General features: G+C 34.4%; 1 protein-coding gene and 1 long non-coding RNA gene across 4 annotated transcripts in view; one reads left to right on the top strand and one right to left on the bottom strand.

Annotated features, from left to right (window-relative positions):
- LOC138314321 (uncharacterized) overlaps positions 1–6,456 on the top strand; it is a 44,792-nt gene extending 38,336 nt beyond the window's left edge. For all 3 annotated transcript variants that reach the window (XR_011207355.1, XR_011207354.1, XR_011207353.1), the window contains exon 3: positions 6,407–6,456. This is a non-coding gene — a long non-coding RNA (uncharacterized lncRNA). The remainder of the gene's footprint in view (positions 1–6,406) is intronic.
- Positions 1–26,283, bottom strand: part of LOC138314329 (ubiquitin carboxyl-terminal hydrolase MINDY-3-like) — a 350,037-nt gene that overhangs the window by 215,920 nt on the left and 107,834 nt on the right. The window lies entirely within an intron of this gene.

Raw genomic sequence — 26,283 nt, 5'->3', positions numbered from 1 at the left:
GTGATGGTGGGTATCATTCTGGGAGATCTATTGAGTCCAAAATGGAGTTACAGTGGAAGTTAAACTCAGGTATGGTGTTGGCGCACGTTTGGAGATTTATAAACTGAGATTATTTTATCACGACTTAATTTTGCATTTTCATATCTCAGAACTTTTAATGCCAATGAAATTTTATGATATTAGGTTATAAAGCTGTCTTCTCCTGTAGCTGAAACTTTTTCGCAGCCATTTATTTTCACAGTCGCCAGGTACTGACTGCTGGTCGGTGGTTTTTCTCTGGGTACTCCGGCTTTCCTCCACCAACAAACCTGACATGTCCTTACATGACCCTGGATGTTAAGCTAATTAATGAATATTTACCCGAAATTTAATCGCAGACAAAAATCAGTAAACACAATATCATATTTATATAAATTTTATTGGTTATTTCAGTAAACTTTATAATGTTTATATTACTGCTAGTTGTGCCATTTAGACTAACAATGCTGTTTGACCAAAATAACTAAACAGTCAATAAGTCAGTCAAAAATTGTGCTGACAATGTATTTTTGTATGAATATACAATCATTATTCCCATCCAACAAGATTTTGTGTTTGTCGTTAACGTGATTATTTTAAGGTTCGTTATAATGACTACCCTGCTCTAAGCTAGACAAGTCAGAATGTCAGGAACTAGTTGACAGTTTTCCATTGATGTGAAATGTCTACTTTCCGGTGTTATATACTGATGTATTTTGTGATCGAGCCCCGCAGCACTGAACATTACAATATCGGTGGCAATGACAAGTTCATCATACTGTACTGGTTTACCCCTACAAAATCTCCGTACAAATGTCTTCCCTTTAAAAGTGGAAAGTCAAATTAGGGAAAAATTATCTTGTGGAGGTCATTGACCTTATATTATCTCAGTTAAAGATGCCATATCTTGTAAATGAAGCTTCTAAGACCTTGAGCCAGATTGTAGTCCATGACCATTAAATCAATACCATGTCTAAAAAAATCTATTAATGTTCGTTAATTTTAAGTATTTTACCACCTATTAATGGCTATGGTCATTTTAAGACATGTCAGCTGCAGCTATAGAAAGCTGGATACTTTTATTCAGTACATAATAATGGACAAATAATGGGGCTTGTAACACCAGAGATGCAGGGTCTTATGGTGTAAAGAGGTGAAAGGTTAGTGTTAAAATTCTGACACCTTAACCTCCTGGCCACTGCAATTCAGAAGTGGCTTTCTAGTGGTAGAATGTCAGACACCTTAACCTCTTGGCCACTGCAGTTCAGAAGTGGCTTCCTAGTGATAGAATGTCAGACACCTTAACCTCTTGGCCACTGCAGTTCAGAAGTGGCTTCCTAGTGGTAGAATGTCAGACACCTTAACCTCTTGGCCACTGCAGTTCAGAAGTGGCTTCCTAGTGGTAGAATGTCAGACACCTTAACCTCCTGGCCACTGCAGTTCAGAAGTGGCTTCCTAGTGGTAGAATGTCAGACACCTTAACCTCCTGGCCACTGCAGTTCAGAAGTGGCTTCCTAGTGGTAGAATGTCAGACACCGTAACTCCTGGCCACTGCAGTTCAGAAGTGGCCACTGCAGTTCAGAAGTGGCTTCTTAGTAGTAGAATGTCAGACATATTAACCTCCTGGCCACTGCAGTTCAGAAGTCTTCACCTAGTGGTAGAATGTCAGACACCTTAACTCCTGGCCACTGCAGTTCAGAAGTGGCTTCCTAGTAGTAGAATGTCAGACACCTTAACCTCTTGGCCACTGCAGTTCAGAAGTTGCTTCCTAGTGGTAGAATGTCAGACACCTTAACCTCTTGGCCACTGCATAATGGCCTACAGGATGATCAATGGATTTTTTTTGGACACATATAGCCACTTAGCCCCTACTGTGCAAAGTTACAATCTACCCAAAGGATAGGAAGGTTCAGTTGTAAAATGTCATACAATTTAACCACTAAGCCACTGCAACCCAGAGGTAACTTACTCTGGACTAAGTAGAATGTCCATCACCTTAACCACTCAGCCACTGCAACCCAGAGATAATTTACTCTGGACTAAGTAGAATGTCCATCACCTTAACCACTCAGCCACTGGAACCCAGCGATAATTTACTTTGGACTAAGTAGAACGTCAATCCCCTTAACCACTCCGCCTCCTCGGGTCCATCAGTCTATCCTTATATGTCCCTGTTGATCCCTATTAATGGTGTAGGTATATATACATGTTAAAGATCTCTTTGATGTGTTTCATGTGCTGTGGTTGAATGTTACTTAAGTGAATAATGTTCGAGAGAATGTCTCGAGAAATAAATAGTTCTATTGGAAATAGCGATTACTTATTCATTATACGTACTGTAAAAACATTATAAAGAATAAAGATGAAAAGTAGCGACCTTCCAGAAGATAAAAGATGAAACATTTCGGAGATAAGAATTCTTTTTTTGATGTTGTTCCGTGATAGCTATATGCAGACTCGTATGGTTAAATGCTTGTCATAAAAACGCTAAAGGAAAAAATTTGATCAGAGAAATCTAAATTCAGGATATAAATGTAATCTCAGATTGTTTCATTGTAAAGAATTGGTTTAGAACAATGTCTGTCATAATTGATTATCTACTACATTTTTTTTTTGTTTTTTTTTTTTGAGATAACATCTTCCATTGTACCATATGGTGTGTAAAACGTCATGTACAGAGATCAGTTCATGGATTGACCTAATTTTGCGCTAGTTTTTTTGCACGAACATCTTCACATAAAAACGGAAATGATAAAACATTTATCAAAATATGAATATGGGTAAGGATGGCAGGGAATCGGTTCTGTTTTTACTAGGTGTGACATGACATTGTCCTCTTCATCACCCTCGATGCACTTCCGAGGATAGACAGCACCAAATTTACACAGATTAGTGTGAGCAGGTGCTCAATAAAATATTTATGACACTTTTAAGAAAAAAGTATCGGAGAAAAATTGTCAATGAATGATTAATGATCAGGTATACCACACAGAAGGTCTGAAGTCTTTTATCATAGGGCCTCTAACGGCACCGATCTTCTTCATGTGTGATTTGTATAAATCTTCCGTGATTTCTCTGATTTGATAGTTGTGTCGACCTCTGTATTGGATTCCGTGTCGTGTGGAAGTCTCGCACTCATTGTAAATGTATTGCTAACACATACGATTGCTGCTTTCGTTGGTCAGGATTTCCCAGTAGGAATAAATATTTTACAAGCTTTGCATTAACCTAGCTTTATTACTTACATCTTGATCACCTGAGTGTTTGTAATTAAGGTAAAATGACCTAGTTTGCCTTTCCTGGGAGCTGTTCTAGTTTTCATGAGTTCATGATTGATGTAAAATGAATTTATTGATGTGGTGATAAATCTGATCAAAAGCAAAAAAAAACACTCTATAAAAAAATAAACTATTAGGGCTCAGAAAAGATTGAGAGTTATCTTAGTACAACTGCCGTAGGAATTGTACATACATTATATACTGTAAGGTGGAATTATTTGTGATGTGAAGATTTTTGCTTATTGTCCTTTCATTAGATCTCAATGTGTACTGTACATGTACTAATTTTAGCGTATTCTAAATTAGCATCTTTCTTTAATACTCACGCCATTGTACTAATTAATCCAAGTACGGCACTAAAATGTGTCCAAGATTACATGTAGTGGTTATGCAAGTTTAAGATTGAACTATGAAGACAATATTTCCATAGAACAATTAAATTTTGAGTGCACTCATTTAAGTACCCATACAGTATATATATGTCCACATATGTGACATACCGTATTCGACCCAATAAGCGCCCATGTCCTTCTAAGCACCCCTCCCCATTTGGGACTTTGATTTTAATTGCCCAGGCATAAATTTTGACCAAAAACTGTATAGATTTGCAATAATTTCGTCTTATTAGCACTTTTTCAATTTTTTAAATGCCCTGGGCGCTTATTGGGTTGAATACGGTATGTGATAAGTTAAAAACCTTAACATATGACTGGCAATAGATAGAGATGCAGACGGTGAAAAATACCGCACCACAAATAATTTGAAGCTGTCTTTGCAAAAATATAAACTCACAAAAATATATATCCACATTTGCAGTATACCACCATTGTCAACATCTTTGTTATACTGTTACAATAGAACATGGAGAAGAAAAAAAAACATCAATGGCCAGTACCTGGGAACTGCTCCACATCGGGTTCAAACTTACAACTCAAAAGTGGCAGGTTTGTGGTAATTGGTCATCTAAACAACTTGGCTAATACCAGAAGACCTTATGAAGACCTAAAATTCCAGTAGAAGAATTGTCCCTCTTCTATAGAAAATGACCATCTTCTAGCCCTGATATTTGCCAGTTTGACCGTTACATTAACCCCCTGAGACCTCCAATACAAATATTGACCTGCCATTGATTGTATCTCTGCCAATAGATGCTGCTGTTATATAGCCCGATATACACTGTTTAACTGTCAACATCCACTTCTTTGATTGATTTATGCTGTTTTATCACTTCATGCCAAAGATGTGATATCTCATAATGTTTTCATGTATTAGGTATCCAGATATGTTGGTCTAGATACATTCACAGCCTCCTGTTCATCATCATCATCGTCATCAGATGGTAGACCGTTCAAACCTTTTATGTCCATTGTCTGTCTGTTTACTCGCCAGTCTTAATTCCACGATTTCTTATAATACATCAGTATTTCGTAACAAATAGAAAAGCTATATGCCTATAGTAGGCAACCTTTGACCATGTTGACTTTTAACCATTGAAATTTTCTGAACATTTTCTACACTGAATGGGCTCACATCTAATATCATTGATTAGGTCATTTATTTTAAGTCATTATGAAAATCTAAATATGTAATACAGAGGTTGCGAGATATCAAAACAATGAGGATAAAGTAGCATTTATCATCGATAAGTTCAGTGTTCCATCAGTGTTCCGGTGACTGTATCACCAAAATCACGTCAAAATATGACATCACAATCACCAGAAGGTTGGACTTTAAATCGTACTTTAACCCATGTTGTTTTGGTATCTTGAAACTGATGTATTGAAGACAGTTTTTTGGTATCAGGATTTCTCTAAAAAGACATTTTGTTTTGACGATGAGCTAGGTGACAATGAGTAAAGGTCTAGTGGAAGTTTAAAGTAAAGTTTATCGAGAGCTTATTGCTTTAGGGTTGTATCAGATGATCTGTACAGTGCATACACATAAATCTGCCTGATATCATCTACACTGGTTAAATAGTTTTAGTCAGGATCTCTAAACATTCCCTACCCTAGAGGCTGAAATAGGAAAGATTAGGGGCTGAATTTACATATTGGCTGACAATTAAGGAGTCACCATATGTAGCGTGGGTTGAAAAATAAGGAATTCAGATGTGACTACCAGGTATCCACATGTGGTGGCTAAGGTACCACTTGTGGTAGCTTAAGTATTTCTACATGTGACATACAAGGTATTCATGCATAGTGCAAAATATATTTGGAATATTTGTATTGTGCAAGAAAGCCACATTACAATTGTGGTGCACATGGTATCCACATGTGGTACACATAGTATCCAAATGTGGTACACATAGTATCCAAATGTGGTACACATGGTACCCACATGTGGTACACATGGTACCCACATGTGGTGCATATAGTATCCACATGAAGTGCTTATAGCATCCAAATAAGGTACACGTAGTATCCACATGTGGTATACAAGGTATCCACATTTGATGGTGACAAACGTATCCACCCTAATTGTCCAAGTGTTCAATATCGACCGATCATCTTTGTATTAAAATACATGTGTAGGTGTATATTCTATAAATTACCCATCACTTATAGATATTGATACCTGTAAATTACAGGTGTGACATTCAGGTATAGTCGTTACAGGTGTAATGTACAGGTATAGTCGTTACAGGTGTAATGTACAGGTATAGTCGTTACAGGTGTAATGTACAGGTATAGTCGTTACAGGTGTAATGTAGTCACAGGTGTAATGTACGTATAGTCAGGTGTAATGTACAGTTACAGGTGTAAATGTACAGGTATAGTCGTTATAGGTGTAATGTACAGCTATAGTCGTTACAGGTGTAATGTACAGGTATAGTGGTTACAGGTGTAATTTACAGGTATAATAGTCACAGGTAATACCTATAGGTATCAATGCCTACACCTTACAATCTTATGCACATCACTGCCGGTGACGACTTAGCGGTGCAGGCCTTTTGTTTTTATGTTTCTTATACGGGGATTAAATATGACAAATGTCACCAGGCACTGATGCTATCAGCATGATATATCTAATTTAGAATTTCATATCTAAGGTGTAAGTGTATTTATACATATTTTATGTATAGCTGTATTCTGTGTGTGTGTTGACAGGGGACGACAGAGAGGCTGCCAGTGAGAGACAGGTCGTCACAATAATGTAAGTAATTGTACAAAATTTTACTATTCATTAATACCTTTTGGTTCTGTCCTTTTCCTCTCATTTAAGTCTGAATTACGTTACACATTGCCGATACATGTGTGCAGCCATTTACATTTTTCTCAGGATCTAAGCCGTGAGTTGATTAGCTGATCAAACCACTGTCGTAATAAACGTGTATATCTTATGTAGTATGGTTCAAATTTGACTTAAATATAGTGTTCAGATAATCTTCAACAGCGATGACTTGTACGGAAATTTTGAAAATCTGAAAATTAGATAGAGAAAATAGTATACGATGATATTAAACATGACATGACAATGAATGAAAAAAAAATATAACTAATGATGATCAGACAATAGTTGTATCCAAGCCTAGACAGTGAAGATGTTTTAAATAAGGAATAGTCAATGAACATGAAAGACGATATCTAATGATACAGATGACATGTAATGATTTGATGTCGAGTACTTGATGATATAATAGATGAGAGTTAATGATAAGATAGATGATATTTGTTGATATGGCAGATGACAGTTTCGAGACACAATTATGATGTCACAATCACCGGAAGTTAGGGTTTAATTGATTAACGGGGAATCATGCTTACCTATGTGTTTTTGTAATCTTGAATCCAACATAATAATGGTATGATAGATGATATTTGATGATATGATAGATGTCTATGGGTGATATTTGATGACAGTGTAGATGTCTATAGATATATTTGATGACAGTGTAGATGTCTATAGATGATATTTGATGACAGTGTAGATGTCTATAGATGATATTTGATGACAGCATAGATGTCTATAGATGATATTTGATGACAGTGTAGATGTCTATAGATGATATTGATATTTGATGACAGTGTAGATGTCTATAGATGATATTTGATGACAGCTAGATGTCATAGATGATATTTGATGACAGTGTAGATGTCTATAGATGTATATTGATGACAGTGTAGATGTCTATAGATGATATTTGATGACAGTGTAGATGTCTATAGATGATATTTGATGACAGCATAGATGTCTATAGATGATATTTGATGACAGTGTAGATGTCTATAGATGATATTTGATGACAGTGTAGATGTCTATAGATGATATTTGATGACAGCATAGATGTCTATAGATGATATTTGATGACAGTGTAGATGTCTATAGATGATATTTGATGACAGCATAGATGTCTATAGATGATATTTGATGACAGCTAGATGTCTATAGATGATATTTGATGACAGTGTAGATGTCTATAGATGATATTTGATGACAGTGTAGATGTCTATAGATGATATTTGATGACAGTGTAGATGTCTATAGATGATATTTGATGACAGTGTAGATGTCTATAGATGATATTTGATGACAGTGTAGATTTTATAGATGAATTTTGATGACAGTGTAGATGTCTATAGATGATATCTGATGACAGTGTAGATGTCTATAGATGATATTTGATGACAGTGTAGATGTCTATAGATGACATTTGATGACAGTGTAGATGTCTATAGATGATATCTGATGACAGTGTAGATGTCTATAGATGATATCTGATGACAGTGTAGATGTCTATAGATGATATTTGATGACAGCAATAGATGTCTATAGATGATATTTGATGACAGTGTAGATGTCTATAGATGATATCTGATGACAGTGTAGATGTCTATAGATGATATTTGATGACAGCACAGATGTCTATAGATGATATTTGATGACAGTGTAAATGTCTATAGATGATATTTGATGACAGTGTAAATGTCTATAGATGATATTTGATGACAGTGTAGATGTCTATAGATGACATTTGATGACAGTGTAGATGTCTATAGATGATATTTGATGACAGTGTAGATGTCTATAGATGACATTTGATGACAGTGTAGATTGTCTATAGATGATATCTGATGACAGTGTAGATGTCTATAGATGATATCTGATGACAGTGTAGATGTCTATAGATGATATTTGATGACAGCATAGATGTTTATAGATGGATATTTGATGACAGTGTAGAAGATGTCTATAGATGATATCTGATGACAGTGTAGATGTCTATAGATGATATTTGATGACAGCATAGATGTCTATAGATGATATTTGATGACAGTGTAAATGTCTATAGATGATATTTGATGACAGTGTAGATGTCTATAGATGACATTTGATGACAGTGTAGATGTCTATAGATGACATTTGATGACAGTGTAAATGTCTATAGATGATATCTGATGACAGTGTAGATGACATCAATGAGGAATGAAATAATCATGTTCTTTTCACTAGAATTTACATTGACAGTTGATTGGTAATCATTGGAAAAAGGATGTTGCTGATACATGAACTTTAGATGACAGGTGGAAGATGAATGTAGATGAAAGTTGATGACAGTAAAACAGTGTTGAATCATTCAGATAATGACCTTTTAAAGAACATAGTTGAGTTCTCAGATGTTTAACAACTGATGTTGTAGCTGTACTAAAAAAGTTATTTGATGGATGAGCACTTATATACTGCAGATACTTCGAAAGTTTTTATGCATAAAAAGGACGTGCAAGTATATCTGGTATGATAATGATATTTGATTCCATTGTCTATGGGTGATATTTGATGACAGTGTAGATGTCTATAGATGATATTTTATGACAGTGTAGATGTCTTTAGATGATATCTGATGACAGTGTAGATGTCTATAGATGATATCTGATGACAGTGTAGATGTCTATAGATGATATTTGATGACAGCATAGATGTCTATAGATGATATTTGATGACAGTGTAGATGTCTATAGATGATATTTGATGACAATGTAGATGTCTATAGATGATATCTGATGACAGTGTAGATGTCTATAGATGATATTTGATGACAGCATAGATGTCTATAGATGATATTTGATGACAGCAAAGATGTCTATAGATGAAATTTGATGACAGTGTAGATGTCTATAGATGATATTTGATGACAGCATAGATGTCTATAGATGATATTTGATGACAGTGTAGATGTCTATAGATGATATTTGATGACAGCATAGATGTCTATAGATGATATTTGATGACAGCAAAGATGTCTATAGATGATATTTGATGACAGTGTAGATGTCTATAGATGATATCTGATGACAGTGTAGATGTCTTTAGATGTTATTTGATGACAGTGTAGATGTCTATAGATGATATCTGATGACAATGTAGATGTCTATAGATGATATTTGATGACAGTGTAGATGTCTATAGATGATATTTGATGACAGTGTAGATGTCTATAGATGATATTTGATGACAGTGTAGATGTCTATAGATGATATTTGATGACAGTGTAGATGTCTATAGATGATATTTGATGACAGTGTAGATGTCTATAGATGATATTTGATGACAGTGTAGATGTCTATAGATGATATTTGATGACAGTGTAGATGTCTATAGATGATATTTGATGACAGTGTAGATGTCTATAGATGATATTTGATGACAGTGTAGATGTCTATAGATGATATTTGATGACAGTGTAGATGTCTATAGATGATATTTGATGACAGTGTAGATGTCTATAGATGATATTTGATGACAGTGTAGATGTCTATAGATGATATTTGATGACAGTGTAGATGTCTATAGATGATATTTGATGACAGTGTAGATGTCTATAGATGATATTTGATGACAGTGTAGATGTCTATAGATGATATTTGATGACAGTGTAGATGTCTATAGATGATATTTGATGACAGCATAGATGTCTATAGATGATATTTGATGACAGCATAGATGTCTATAGATGATATTTGATGACAGTGTAGATGTCTATAGATGATATTTGATGACAGTGTAGATGTCTATAGATGATATTTGATGACAGTGTAGATGTCTATAGATGATATTTGATGACAGTGTAGATGTCTATAGATGATATTTGATGACAGTGTAGATGTCTATAGATGATATTTGATGACAGTGTAAATGTCTATAGATGATATCTGATGACAGTGTAAATGTCTATAGATGATGTTTGATGACAGTGTAAATGTCTATAGATGATATCTGATGACAGTGTAGATGACATCAATGAGGAATGAAATAATCATGTTCTTTTCACTCGAATTTACAATGATAGTTGATTGGTAATCATTGGAAAAAGGATGTTGCTGATACATGAACTGTAGATGACACATGGAAGATGAATGTAGATGAAAGTTGATGACAGTAAACAGTGTTGAATCATTCAGATAATGACCTATTGAAAAACATAGTTGAGTTCTCAGAGTGTTTAACAACTGATATTGTTGCTGTACTAAAAAAGTGATTTGTTGGATGAGCACTTATATACTGCAGATACTTCGAAAGTTTTATGCATAAAAAGGACGTGCAAGTATATCTGTGATAGATTTCCATTGACACTGTTCTGTTTCACCAAGACAGATGAAATATTGGATTTTGTCAGTTGTGTAATATACATATGATGTGTATGACTTAGCTGCCATAGACCCCCGTGTCTTGTGCTGTCGCCAGAATCTTGCAGGAAATGTATTTAACCACGCATTGCGTGTGCATGGTACATGCCATAAATGACAGAACAGTGCTATGTTAAAAGTTTTGAATTTTGATCATGCAATGTGGAGTTGTCGCTAGGTCTGACAGCTTTCTGTGTGACAAGGCCGAACTATACTTAGTTACTACGAGGTTCTTTTAAGATTATCAGTCAGTAACATAGGTTTTGGCATATCATAGGATTTCCTATATGATTATTTTAATATCATTACATACCTGTTAGTTTTGGTTGTAGACTGCGTTGTTCAAAGAGAAGAATACAATATATTTGACTCTAAATTATAAAACAAAGTCACAGACCTTAAACAAAAAATAAATATAATCTCTTTGGTGCTTTTTATTAATTCTATAAAGGAGAAAAACACATCATAATACACTTATTCTAAATATATATCTTCAGATGACAATTACAATTCACTGTTGATTCTGCGATGGTGAAAATCAATATCAAATGAAAAGTTACTAATTGACAGTTGGCTGCATTGGTCACTGTGACTTCATTTGTAAAAGTGCTGTAGGTGTTGGTAGCCTTTAAAGTTTAAGCCAGTACTTCTAAAGTTTCTCCGTCTGCTGTTTATTGATGAGAGGGTGGTGCATTTTAATGCTTCTGTTGTTAGGGTTAGTATCCTCGTAGCCTGAGAAATCACTTGGGTATATAAAGCTTTTTGTTTTCCTTCAAAAATAAACTTTTGTAGACTTGGCTCATAAATCATAACAAGCATCCTGGTGATACAGACTACAGAATCATGTCTCCAATTGGTATAATCTTAAACCCCATAGGAGTTAAGAGTTTGGATGACTCTGGACAAACCTATACCAGGATGTGATCATCTGCTATTCTATGATTGGTTTTTGTGTCTTGATCAGATGAAGTTAATGACAGAATTTATCACAAGTGATAGAAGTTGTGTATTTCACAGTTTCTGTGACAGACTGAATGCTGCTTTGTACAAGTCTGATATTGGACTTCAGATATCAGTTATAATATAAAGAGGTGGAAGATATACTAGAAAATCTATCGGCTTTGAACTCTAGTTCCTGGGGTTGAAGGCTTTATTTATAGGATGCTGCACACCTCAACCACTTAATCACTAAAATCCAGATATGGATAGCTGTGGTTTTACTAACCACTCTGTCACCACAGCCCAAATATGGAGGACTAGTGGTAGAATATCTGACACCTACAGCATTTTACCACTGCCCCGATATGGAAGAACTATGGTAGAATATCTGACACATTAACCATTTTGCCAATACCCAGATATGAAGGACCTAGTGGTAGAATATCTGACACCTTAATTTCTTAGCCACAATGAGCAAGAAAGTTGGAATGACCCAGAAGTGGAGGTCTAGTTATGAAAAGGTCAGACCCCTTGACCTCTGGCTGCCTTGACCCCTTTCTTATTGATTCCATCTACATATATCATCACTGAGTATGAACCATTGAAGCTTTGCATATTTTTGATGCCAATGTAGTCAGTATTACAGTCAATATCATGGAAATGACATTTCTGTATGATTTGGTTATCGATAACCTTGGCTGAATGATTTACCCTGCTCCCGGAGGCTGGACAACCTAAGGGAGGGAAAATTAACACTGTAGGCCAGTGTGGTGTTTCAGGAATTGTTTAACCAGAATTAATTTAGTCCATTATATACTACAGGTCAATATTTCACCCAGAGTTAAGTCCCCTTTCTGTATTCGATTTGGAATTAATATGAAGTGTTAATATTTATATAAGATTTGAATATATTTATTGACATTCAGAGTGATTATCAACCTTTTCTGATTTTATATGGGCAATATATGATCTCAATTTGGTTGAGATATATTGAAATGAATGAATTTGCCTTTTTGCTTGATATCATTTTGACAATTTTAATGCTAAACATGCAATTTCTTTTTTACTTTCCCATGGAAGTCATTAGATTCACTACGAGCTCCAATAGTTTGCTTCAAATTCATTCTCTTCATATTTTTAATTTTTTTTTTAGAATTTCATTAGAATCTTGTCAGAAACCTGAGATTGTCAATTATGACTATTGCTGATCATCAACTTCTGGAAATTAACCTTAAAACCATTTTCATCCTGAAAAATCTGTGACTCTGTCATCTTGTGGTCAGACATCCAATAAAATGTCTCTGAAAGCTGTTCATATTCTAAATTTACAGCCATCTATATTTAGCCTTGTGTGGAAATGGAAGGAACTCCAAACAAATGTATGAAATTAAAGAGTTCGTAGCAGGGGCTCTAACAGCCCATTTATATCAGCGTTTCTAAGTGCCACCCAAAAAATACCCACAGAGTCCTTTAAAGAGCATGTCGGAAATCATTGGGAAAATCTATACAAGCATGATGTGCTGTCTCCGATACTCACTGACAGAGGCTGTCTCCGATATCCCACAATCTGGAAATGCTGGGGAGACAGGAAAATGCTGATGTGTTGACAGAGTCAACATTATCAAAATTGTAATAAAAAGACACAAGACTAATTCGTAAATGAAATCTGATATCAACATGCATTCACTAGTAAGTCAAGTTTATTGATTCAAGGATTCAACAGCAGGACTACTATATTAACCAGGTAATAGCAAAGAGAAGGGCTAACCAGGTTATAGTACAGAGTAGGGCTAACCAGGTTATAGTACAGAGTAGGGCTAACCAGGTTATAGTACAGAGTAGGGCTAACCAGGTTATAGTACAGAGTAGGGCTAACCAGGTTATAGTACAGAGTAGGGCTAACCAGGTTATAGTACAGAGTAGGGCTAACCAGGTTATAGTACAGAGTAGGATTAACCAGGTTATAGTACAGAGTAGGGCTAACCAGGTTATAGTACAGAGTAGGGCTAACCAGGTTATAGTACAGAGTAGGGCTAACCAGGTTATAGTACAGAGTAGGGCTAACCAGGTTATAGTACAGAGTAGGATTAACCAGGTTATAGTACAGAGTAGGATTAACCAGGTTATAGTACAGAGTAGGATTAACCAGGGTATAGTAAGAGTAGTAGTATAGTACAGAGTAGGCTAACCAGGTTATAGTACAGAGTAGGGCTAACCAGGTTATAGTACAGAGTAGGGCTAACCAGGTTATAGTACAGAGTAGGGCTAACCAGGTTATAGAACATAGTAGGGCTAACCAGGTTATAGTACAGAGTAGGGCTAACCAGGTTATAGTACAGAGTAGGGCTAACCAGGTTATAGTACAGAGTAGGGCTAACCAGGTTATAGTACAGAGTAGGGCTAACCAGGTTATAGTACAGAGTAGGGCTAACCAGGTTATAGTACAGAGTAGGGCTAACCAGGTTATAGTACAGAGTAGGATTAACCAGGTTATAGTACAGAGTAGGATAACCAGGTATATAGTAAAGAGTAGGGCTAACCAGGTTATAGTACAGAGTAGAGCTAACCAGGTTATAATACAAAGTAGGGCTTACCTGGGCACGGCACCATAAAACTTTCTCAGACAGATTTTTTACTCAAGTCTATGTAAAATCATAGACTTGAGTAAAAAAATCTGTCTGAGAATAATTGTATGGTGCCGGGCCCAGGTTACAGTACAGATTACGGCCTAACCAAATTATAGCAGGGCTAACCAGGTTATAGAAAAGATTAAAATTTCTGCTAATTAAGAACACATGAATGAAGAATAAATATTTGTGAATAAATAAAAGTTGGGGTAGAACATTGATCTCTTTTATATTGATCTTTAACTTAGGTACTAGAATGAGTAAACATCAATTATGGTAGTATTTCGAACTAACTGTTTCCTAACAATGTCTAGAACTTTATGGGATAATAATTTGTCAGTAAAATATGGACTATTGCCGTTATTTGTCTTAAAAAATCACAATTTCTCACGTTTCAGGTATTAATAAGAAGGCACTTCCTGTCGATATCAATTAAAGGGAAGTTATTATTTGTAAGCTATAAATAGACTATCGGTAGATGTGTCAAGACTCGTGTTATATATTGTTAGTTCCTTTGGCATATTAGATAAATATAGAAATAGATTTTCCTGTGTGGCCATGTTGGTAAATCGCTCTGACACATATTTTTTCCCCTAATAACAAAGAAGTTCTCAATGTGATGAATAACAATGTCATATTCTTTTAGCCCCTGTGTCATATAAATCATGGACGATCCAAATCTGTATCTGGTAGAGGATGTCAGCTAGTGGTTCATAAATTATGCTGAAAGGTTTGTTATATAATTTTTTCTTTCTAATTTCTTTCATCTAATTGTTGGATAATTGTCGGATATTTTTGGATATGTCGTTCATATAATTGTTGGATATATATGTTGTTCATATAATTGTTGGATATCTATGTCGTTCATATAATTGTTGATATGTCGTTCATATGATTGTTGGATATGTCGTTCATATAATTGTTGGATATCTATGTCGTTCATATAATTGTTGGATATCTATGTCGTTCATATAATTGTTGGATATGTCGTTCATATAATTGTTGGATATGTTGTTCATATAATTGTTGGATATGTCGTCAATTTCTGTAGCAAAGTTTGATATTGCAAAATATTTGCAGTAAATCTGTCGTAATGTTTTATTCCATGAAAAATTTGTTTTTTTTTTGTTTATTTTTTGTTTTATTTTTTTATTTGTTTATTTGTTTGTTTATTTGTTTATTTGCTGCAGTTTGTAGTTAATGTCTCTCACTGCATTCTCTATTGTTGATACTGTTGTGTCTGGCATGTATTGCACAACATGTCAAATTGGAGTTTATAAATAGAAGAATCATCACCATCCCCCCCCTCCTCATGTCAACTTCAATACATAATATAAACTGTCAAAGTATGTGACAGTATCTGTCACCAGAGTATCATATAAACATCCCATTTCTGCATGTGGTAAGGACGCTTTTATTGTAGAAACATGACAACCAATTCAAAAATAGACTGTCCAAAATTTTTTATTTTGGTATTCTCTCTCGTTAAATTGCAGCAAAAATCATCTCTTACGGATTAACAGCATTTCTAATCGGTAATTGTGTGCTTGGATGTCTTGTATTACAGCCAAAATGAGGCTCTGTGGTCGTAAATCATTATATAATGCTCAGAGAAACACATTTAAGTTTTAATTAAAAAAATTGTGCAGAAAATTGTTATTGTTTTTGTTATTTAGCCATCCTTTTGGGCAAAATTTTGAACGCGTAAACATGGTACGGCAGTTTAGATATCTCCAGTTTTCAGACTCTACGAATCACTATAGTGACACACATTTACAAGCATTTTTGTGAAGCTGAATACAGAAAACTTTTCTCTGAGGCAGATTTACAAGTAAAGATTTCTCATTATGGAATCTGTAGACTAAAATCAATTTCAGAGTTTCAAAGTCGGAATACACCCTGAGGAAAATAAACAGGAATATGTAAAATAAAAAAGTTGTTTGGAACTAATTTCAAATTCCTTGTAGATTGTTTCCAGAATTTTAACTTCCATGTGAAATGTGAGAAAATTGAAAATCTCTGGGTAATGTTTCAGCAGTTAAATGTTTGTGATGATTCTTGAAAAATTTAAAAAAGGAAACTGGTTTTTTTTATTTTTTTTTCAAATGTTGACTTTCTTTGAACAACTATAGGTCAATTAAGTATTGTGCCAGAGTTTGGTAGTTTTACTGGAGTACTGTGAGGAAAACCACCAACCTGATTATGGTCATTTCTTTGAGAAGAAGTTTCTTTTTTTCAGTGTTAGAATATGATGTAGTTACCACAGCTTCCTACTACTACTCATGCACATACTCATGTGAAGTTCAAAATGCCATTTTGAATAAAAGATCTGTTATGGTAGGTCAGGTAAGGAACAGATGACAATTAAATGGCATTGAACTTCCTGCAAATCATCATAAAGCCAGAATTAAATTTGATATGAATAATTAAATTTGATTCACTGCCAATATAAAACAATTTTAAATCTGGGATGTATATTACCTAAAAGTGTTTTTATTGATGGTTTTTTTGTTTTTTTTTTTGCAACAAAATTATAAAGTTTTTAAGTGACAGAGCTTAATCACTGTTGAATGACTGCACCTGTGTTCTATATTAAATTTTCAGTTTATTTTTAACATATAGATCAGAAAGATATTTGATACCATTAAAGGAAAGTTGATGTTCTGGTCTAAAGATATTAAGTGAAAATTTCCCTTGACATTTATGACAATCTAATTACAAGATATAATTGATGAGATGCAGTCAACTCTATCTTTTAATTAAAGAATAGTTAGTACCAGGGATAATATGATAATTAAGATACATCTTTATAACCAAGTGGTCTTAATAAGGAGGTGGTCATTATACAGAGTGGTTCACTTAGACAGGTGGTTGTTAAACAGAGGTGTTCACTAAGGCAGGTGGTCATTATACAGAGGTGTTCACTAAGACAGGTGGTCATTATACAGAAGTGTTCACTAAGGCAGGTGGTCATTATACAGAGGTGTTCACTAAGGCAGGTGGTCATTATACAGAGGTGTCACTAAGGCAGGTGGTCATTATACAGAGTGTTCACTAAGGCAGGTGGTCATTATACAGAGTTGTTCACTAAGACAGGTGGTCATTATACAGAGGTGTTCACTAAGGCAGGTGGTCATTATACAGAGGTGTTCACTAAGGCAGGTGGTCATTATACAGAGTTGTTCACTAAGGCAGGTGGTCATTAAACAGAGGTGTTCTCTAAGACAGGTGGTCATTATACAGAAGTGTTCTCTAAGACAGGTTGTTGTTAATACAGAGGTGTTCACTAATGCAGGTGGTCATTATACAGAGGTGTTAATTAAACTAAGTTAGGTGGTCGTTATACAGAGTTGTTCACTAAGGCAGGTGGTCATTATACAGAAGTGTTCTCTAAGACAGGTTGTCGTTAATACAGAGGTGTTCACTAATGCAGGAGGTCGTTATACAGAGGTGTTAACTAAGGTAGGTGGTTGTTATACAGAAGTGTTCTCTAAGACAGGTGGTCATTATACAGAGGTGTTCACTAAGGCAGCTGGTCGTTAAATAGAAGTGTTCACTAAGGCAGGTTTTGATATAGCAAAAATAATTTTCAATCTAACAATGCAAATCATCAGATTTTGTAGGTTTGTTTGTTAAACAGTGGCCACTTACGATAAACTGATAACCCGATAAACTTATAGCCCGGTAATCCGGACACGGATAGTACAGAAAATTCACAATCCAGATGGAAACATCAGGGAATGGATTTCATTAGTGACCATAGTTTTAGTCTAAAATATTTTGAATAGTTTGGGCTAGGGAAGTTGGGGTGACAACCTTCACCCTATAATTAGATCACTTTAACAATAGGTTTTGTTTAGTACATCCAGGTTGTGTTGTTGTGTCAGCCACATTCTCACTAATTATGTGTTTCTTGTAATGACAGCTCTCTTCAACAAGTTTGTTCGGTTTTTGCACCATTAAGTCGAATGTTCATACAAGCTTGGGAACACAGGTTTTGTGACATTACAGCATTCAGTTAGATTCACTGTTAAAACAGATCGACTAAATTTCTTAATTAGGTAATCTAATATAGCGCAATGTTTTCCATGAAAAAATTAATGAGGATTTCAATGCCTGTTATGGAAGTTAATCCTGATGATTTTGTCAAAAATACAGATACATGGTCACATGGAGACAGGCTAACATATATTGAAATGGTTTCTATGAGAAAATGTCATGGTAATGTCATAGACACCATTCAAATAAATCACAACTAATAGTTTACATAGAAATGTTATAGAGACGTCAGATGCTACCATGGGCGTTTAAGATGCTATATGGTTCTCACAGAAGTACATGGCACACACAAAAGACTACAAACTCAAATGAATCTTATTATTCCCTTAGAACTACACTACCAGGGTGATGTCAAAAGCTACCATTTTATGTATGTAAATCAACAGTTTCCATAGAACACAATATGCTATTGGGAAAAGATAACCAACCCATTCACCACTGAAGATGTATTTAGATTCTTCTAGTTCAAAGTCTGGAATAGTCCATTTTACAATTTCAGGGGTGAATGAGTTTAACTTTTAATATCTATAGTAGCTGCTTCAGCAAAACTATTTCTATGCAACTGCATGCAGTATCACTATACTATTAAACTATTGACACTCGCTCATTGGTTTCTATAGAAGAACTGCACTATGGGTAATATCACATGCTACGTAAAACCAAATCGATGGTTTATGGTGATCTAATTAAGAGCGCTTTGTGTTACATTTAACTTTTAAAACTTATATTAAAATGATATGAGAGTTTATCATAGAGGTAATTGGTACAGAGTGTGACTGTTGGTCTCCGCTAGGTGGAATGATTGGAAGAATTTAACCTGTTGTTTCTACAGTAAGAAACGTTTATAACAAGGAGGGTGAAAGCACTCAGGTTCCTCTTTGTCGTTCCAACAAGATAATTACAGCGACATGTGAATTGCTACAAGTGCAGGCTTAGTGCATGACATGAAAAAGTGAGTGATGCTTATACAGATTCCGCCAACATATAGAATTGATTAAAACGGTTTTAAAACAAAATCTCCGTTTTCTTTAAGTGTTTTGAGAAACGGTAATGCACTGAAATGCTTGATCCTCTTAACGATAAATTTATGCTTAGATGTGTACTTCAGGTTTGTTAAGAATTAACACAAAATCCATATAATGTTTCCCTCAACTTATGAACGATCCTTCTCGATCACACACAAGGTTTCAAGTTTACTTGGCTTATTGCAACCTACGGGTAAACAAGTTCTCTTGGCATTTTAGCTTTTAAACAGGAATGTTTTACTAATTGCAATTAGAACTGGTTGAAACATATTGCTTGCACATTGTGTGTTGCATTTTCATGCTTGGTTAATGCATTTTGGTAAAATTATTTTGCTCCATTGCGGTTTTGCAAAGGTAAATTTTGCATGTTGTGTTTCATTTTAATGGCGGTTTAAACAATTGCTTTGTATATTGCAATATTTTAACTGATTCACCCCTGAAGACACATTTAGGATCTTCTAAATCACAAAGTTCAGTCCAGTCCTTTTTGAACTTTCATGAGTGAATGATCGAGTTAAAGAGTTTTCCTCTCGGTTGATATAGAAGTCAGTGGTGTAATTTTTGGCAGAACTGGGCTGATCATGTCATATTTTCAAGAACAAATTTTATTGGCATATTTCTTTGTGGCATGTTTTCTTTGTATCGTTTGCTTGACAAATTTGTCTTTTGTAAACAGATTTTACTGGAAGGAATATATTTTTATAGCTTTTTGGCATGGCATGCATCCTAATATAGACAATTTACTTGTTGTATTGCATTTTGGTACAGATTTCACTTCTGGGTTTGTATACTAGTTAGCTAGTCGGATACCTATGTACGTTGAATACAGAGATAATTATATAATTTTATGCCCAGCTGGCTGACAGCTCGGCTAAGGTCTGGCCAGCTATATAGACAAGCTTTATACCAACAACGCTGGACTCGTCTGGGCACTGTCACAGTTCTATGGAATAACAGTTGGAAGTTTTCTTGTCATTGGAGGAAGCCAACATGAAAAGTGAAAAGCCTTGACGTAAATGATTGACACATACATGGTCTGAATCTCATTGATGGAGTTTGTCAGCAGGACTCAATAGACATCATGGAGTTGGTTAGCGTTTAAGATGATACCTATATGTCTCAGTGAGTTTATTGGCAGTTCATTATGTAAGTTTGCCTTTCTGGACCGTGGCTTTTTGTACTAATGATTGAATCAATATTATATTACTAGTACATATATATATATATATCATTATAATTGCTAGAATTAACTAGTGATTTTCAATGATAAATGAAAGTTACAATACTCATAGGTGTATTACTGTAAAACAAGGTATTTTTAAGGCATTTTTTCTTTCTATAACTTTTCTACAAATTAATCAACATTCTTACAGAGAATCATGTATCTGAATATATGATACTAAGAAAAATGCCACTAAGGATAACTGATTTCAATTGTTTGCTGGTTTTAATTGTTATTTTGTTGTTGTTTGCTATTTTTTTTTTTTTTTTTTTTTCTAATTTCTACAAACAAAAAATGGAGAGTAGATCTTGTTATTCAAATTTATCTAGTTCTATATTGAGATGGTTTTTATCTTGCCTTTTTGAAACTGACATGAGGGAAATATATTTCATCATTTGATCATTGAATTTCAATTTTAATAGAAAATGTCATTAGCACCGACCAGAAATAATACCATTTGTAGAAAATGTCTTTTATCTTTTACGTTCTAACAAAGACGAGATAAATCACAAGTATGCTTACAGCACTGGACGTTAACATGTGTATAGCTTCACATAACCCATGGTAAAATCATTTCTCACCACTCGGCCAGAAATAATGTGTTAATTTGAGGTTACAAACAACAAATATTTACCTCCACAGCTGGCGGGGTGACCCTGTCACCATCGTTACCATCGTTAATTCATTACCTCGTTAGGTAGTTACCACATTAAGAGGATAATCATCGTAAATTAGGCTTTTATATTTTTATCTGTTGTGTTATGTCCCAGTGTCAGGATGAAAGGGAACATCTGTATATACTATAAAACACTTTATAGTCCTGTAAACTTTATATTGCATCTTCATTAATTTCACATATTTGCAAATGCATTTATACTCGATCAAGTATATTAACATTATGTTTACACAATTATTTACAAAATAGTTCAGTTTGCATTTTAGCTCTTTTAAAAATTATTTGTATTCGCCAAAATAAAGAGGTTAATTACAGTTAGTGGTAAATATTTGAACATATTTTACATGTTTCAAATTCAAGAGCACTTGTCAGAACAATTTCAGTTGAGTATCCATGCATGCTAGTTTTTGCCAGGTTAATGGCTATAGATTGATGATTTTTTTCTGTGAACTCTGGTTTTCTTTTTCTTCCATTCAAAACCTTGCGTTTTCTTATATAATTTGTTATTGTTGTTGATAGGACAAAAATTATGAGGAATCTCATATTGAAAAATAAAAATCCACGCCTTTAAAAAGAATGACTAATTTGATTACTTAATTACTTTATGATACTTTTATAATTGGTTTATGATTGTAATGAGTATTAATTATAGAATCACTTTGGCCTCACCAGTAATTTTATGATTTTGGACTCTATTTTCTGAAATATCTGGCTTTGAGTTTAATAACAAGACTATTTTACTGGTATTGGTGGCCAATCGACCTATTATCCACCAAGCCATTCTTTACCAAGGGGAGATAATTTCATTCTCAAATCTTATGTTGTTTTTCATCGTGCAAAGTAATTAAGCCTCTCGGGTCTTAACACTGTGCCAGTTTGTTTCTCAGCTTTTGTCTAAATTGAATCGTTTCATTGAGTAAGCATTGTTATAATCGCTGAAACTGTGAATGATAACTTTGTTAAGAAGACATTTACCACAGAAACATATTAGATTTCAGTTAGTATTAAAATGTTTCCTAAATAATTGATGTCGTTTCTTGTACCGTAGAGAATTGTATTTGTATTTGCGACTTGCCTTTCTAGTGATGTATGTACAAGTGTTGATGCTAACATGGGATTGTCACACCTTACAAGGACAAGCCTTTCTGTGACCTCGATCAAAGTCATCTAAATGTTTTCTCCACTTTAACTACAGCACCAATTAGGGTGTCCATCTTGGGAATTGTAAAATGAAGATGTAAGGAAGCAATACAAATTCAGCTTATCGCTGGAGCTTCTGTAATATGCCTAAGCATGATATATGCCGTTTTTCTTTTAGCGTTTTATAAAACTTACTTAGGACATTTAATTCTTTCATTAATTATGCAGTAGCAGTTTAATGTCGTTTGTGTCTTACAAGTTTCTAATGCAAGTTAGATACATTCTGAATGGTTTATTGATTCCACTTTGGAAATGTTTGGGGTAGATAAGTTGTTTTTCGGAAACGAAAGTCGTTTCCATGGATGTTCCAAGTTCCATATAGATGAGGTAATTTCCTGGAGAAGAAACCACAGGGGAGCCGTACACCAGTCTACACTTTGAACTAATTTTACTTCATTGTAGCTTTTAGATAAAACATTGACTTAGTAATGTGATGATATCTAAGGTGAAAGGTAAATGTTGAAAATTTGTATACTATACAGAGTTACAGAGATTTCTGACATTTATCAAATGTAAAATAAATGTTTGATTAAACATTTCCCTTTGGTATAGAAAGTAGATTTACTGGTGTTGTGTTTGAACCAGCGGACTGTGAAAATATCTTTGCAATGCTAGTTGGTAGCTACTTCAGTGAATGCACAGACTGGTCCGTTTCTCAGATGCCAATGAAAACCTTAGTACATTTGGTAGATAAAATCAAACCCAATGTTAAAGACACCCAATGTTGGTCTTTATCGCCAAGTGGTCTTTATGCGTTGGTCAAATTGTGTAGAAAAGTGTGTAGAAAAGATTTCAATTAAGAAATTGGTCTTTCAGGCAAATTGTTTTGTTACAAATGTGGGCTGTTATGCAGGTGTCAGTGTTCTTGTTGCAGTATGCACTAATATGACTATACAAACCCATTTGAAAATTTTCTGTTTCACTTCAATTTTGTTTTATCTGTAAACAAATTACTAAATATAGGAGAAAATGATCATTATCAGAATATAATAACTATTCTATGCCCTAACTTCTACTCTAGATCGTGACTTCGAATTCAAACTAAAAAGGTTTTTTGGGGTATCAGTTGCGACTGTTTGCATACCTGATGTTGTACATGTAGCTTTCCCACAGGCAGTCCTTAACTTAGAGGGTCAGAAAGGTAGAAAAGGTGAGAAATGTATTTCTGTGGCTTTTACAGATGTGACAGAGCGACAGTAATATTGTTTAGCCTGTAGGTTTGTAGGATAAAGAGCTGTCACCTAGACAAATTATCTTAAACCAGGTTCATCAAGGACACTCGTGGGTCAAGATGTGACGGAAAACGTTTAGGGGGTCAGGGGTCAAGATGTGACGGAAATGTTCAGGGGAGGGGGGGGGGGGGGTTCAAGATGTGTCGGAAACGTTGAGGGGAGGGGGGGTTCAAGATGTGTCGGAAACGTTGAGGGGAGGGGGTCAAGATGTGTCGGAAACGTTGAGGGGTGGGGGGGGGTCAAGATGTGACGGAAATGTTGAGGGGAGGGCGGAGTCAAGGTGTGACGGAAACTTTGGAGGGGGGGGTCAAGATGTGACGGAAACTTTGAAGGGAGAAGGGGTCAAGATGTGACGGAAACCATGAGGGGGAGGGGGGGTCAAGATGTGATAAAAATGTTGAAGGGCAAGATGTTACGGAAAATATTGAAGCCCATGATGTTACGGAAAAGTTGGGGGGAGAGTCAGGGGTTAAGATGTGATGGAATTTGAAGCTTATAGCATACAGCACTTTTTGACAAATTTTTAATGACTTTCTAAAAAAAATTGGATGTATACCCCCGTTTGATTTATTTTATCATTAGCTAAGCTAATTGACGTACACAGGATTTTGTTACTTACTCATTTGTCAAAAAAAAAGTTTTTTAAAAAATGCTGATACAGCAGATTTGACAAAATCATACTTATTTCTTGTGTTAAATATTTGTAAAATTAAAAAAAAATATCCTGATACTACATATTTGACAGAATACTTATTTATTGTGTTTTAAAAAATATCAGTTTCCACAATATTTTGCTTTTGTAGTAAAATTCATCAATTAGAGTGCAATATTATGAATGAATCCCTGAAATTGGCATGTGATGATGTTTATTTCATTATTTTGATTGATTTTATTGGAAATTTGATGTCTGTGGTTGCACAGGAATGCACTCTTAACTCTTAAATCTTGATGATTTTGATGGATTGACATCTGCATGTCCAATTAATTAGCTAACCCAATTAACGATGCTGAAATAAGGCACTGCAATAACTGGCCTATTGAGAAATTGAATTAATTACACGATGAGTTTCTGAATCCAAGAAAACATCCACCTGCAGACAAAGATCTGATTTATTGTTGACAGAGTTCTTTTTAAATTTGATTTTAAAGAATCTTATAATCATTTTAATTCATAAACTGAGAATAATTTTGAATAATTTCTGTCCGAAACATTTAAATTCTACATGAAATTGAACTGGTTTTTGCAGCATATGAAATGCAGAAATGATAAAAACAAAGTTTAGAACTGGAAATTAGATTAATCATAGTGTCTTAGAAAATGAATGCTTAAGTTGACGAAATATTTCCAGCAGTTTTATGGAAATAAACTCCTCATCCGAGACTAAATAGATCTAAATGACAATTTTGCACTTGGCAGTCGTCTGACGGACATTAATGGATATGGTCAACTTTTCAGGGATTCCTTCAGAAGCATGTGGAAAGGGTCTCGCCGTAACACATGAAGGATGAGTTTTATGTGGGAATCATGTAAAACGGTAAAACAGAAAAACGTCACACATGATCAACAGGTCGTTGTCTTAATGAATTATACTGTCACAAACAATTAAATATGAATTTCAAATTAAATTAAATGAATATCAATATGCCACAAACACATATAAAGTTTGTACTATATTAAAAGTTTATTAGATCATATTTTTATTTAAGAATTTAATAAAGGAGTATTATATTGTTGTATAGTTTTATAAAAAGCATCTATGTATATAAACAAAATAAATGTTATTTGATGGCAATTTAAAAAATATAATATACAACAACAGGTTATATAAGGCATGCATTATATACTCCATTGGCCTGAAATTAATCTTAGAATAAAAAGAAATATTTTAATTTAAGTTTAAAATGTGCATATTTGAAAAATAATTACATTTACAAATTTTAACAAAAGAAGTTTAAAAGTGATAAATGTATTTCTTTATGGGTGAAACACAGGTTAGACATGTGTCATTCAAGTACAAAAATTCCTTGAATTTTAATTAATTCGTCTTTGAAATTGCAACTTTTGGTAACATTTCCTTGAAACATCTTACAATTTACGACCTGTTTTATGTATTGTGAATCATAAGGGAAAAAATATCTTTACTTTAAAAAATAACAGTCACTATGTCTACCACATCTTATCAATATCACAAGTGGTGATCATTTACTTTATTTTTCAGCAATTGTTTGATTTTAACACTTTTTGCCTCTAAATGAAGGAGGGATTGACATGTTTTTGCGTATGAAGTCCTATTAATCAACAGCTACAGTCGTTTAAGTAATAGTCTCCATGTTTGAGTGTCATGGTGAAAGTGCATGGGTGATTTGGAAGACTTCTGTTCA

This window comes from Argopecten irradians, chromosome 2, assembly GCF_041381155.1.
Source record: "Argopecten irradians isolate NY chromosome 2, Ai_NY, whole genome shotgun sequence".
In the NCBI taxonomy this organism is placed as follows: Eukaryota; Metazoa; Mollusca; class Bivalvia; order Pectinida; family Pectinidae; genus Argopecten; species Argopecten irradians.
Note: the sequence above shows the minus strand (reverse complement) of the source record. Positions and strands in the feature narration are given on the sequence as shown.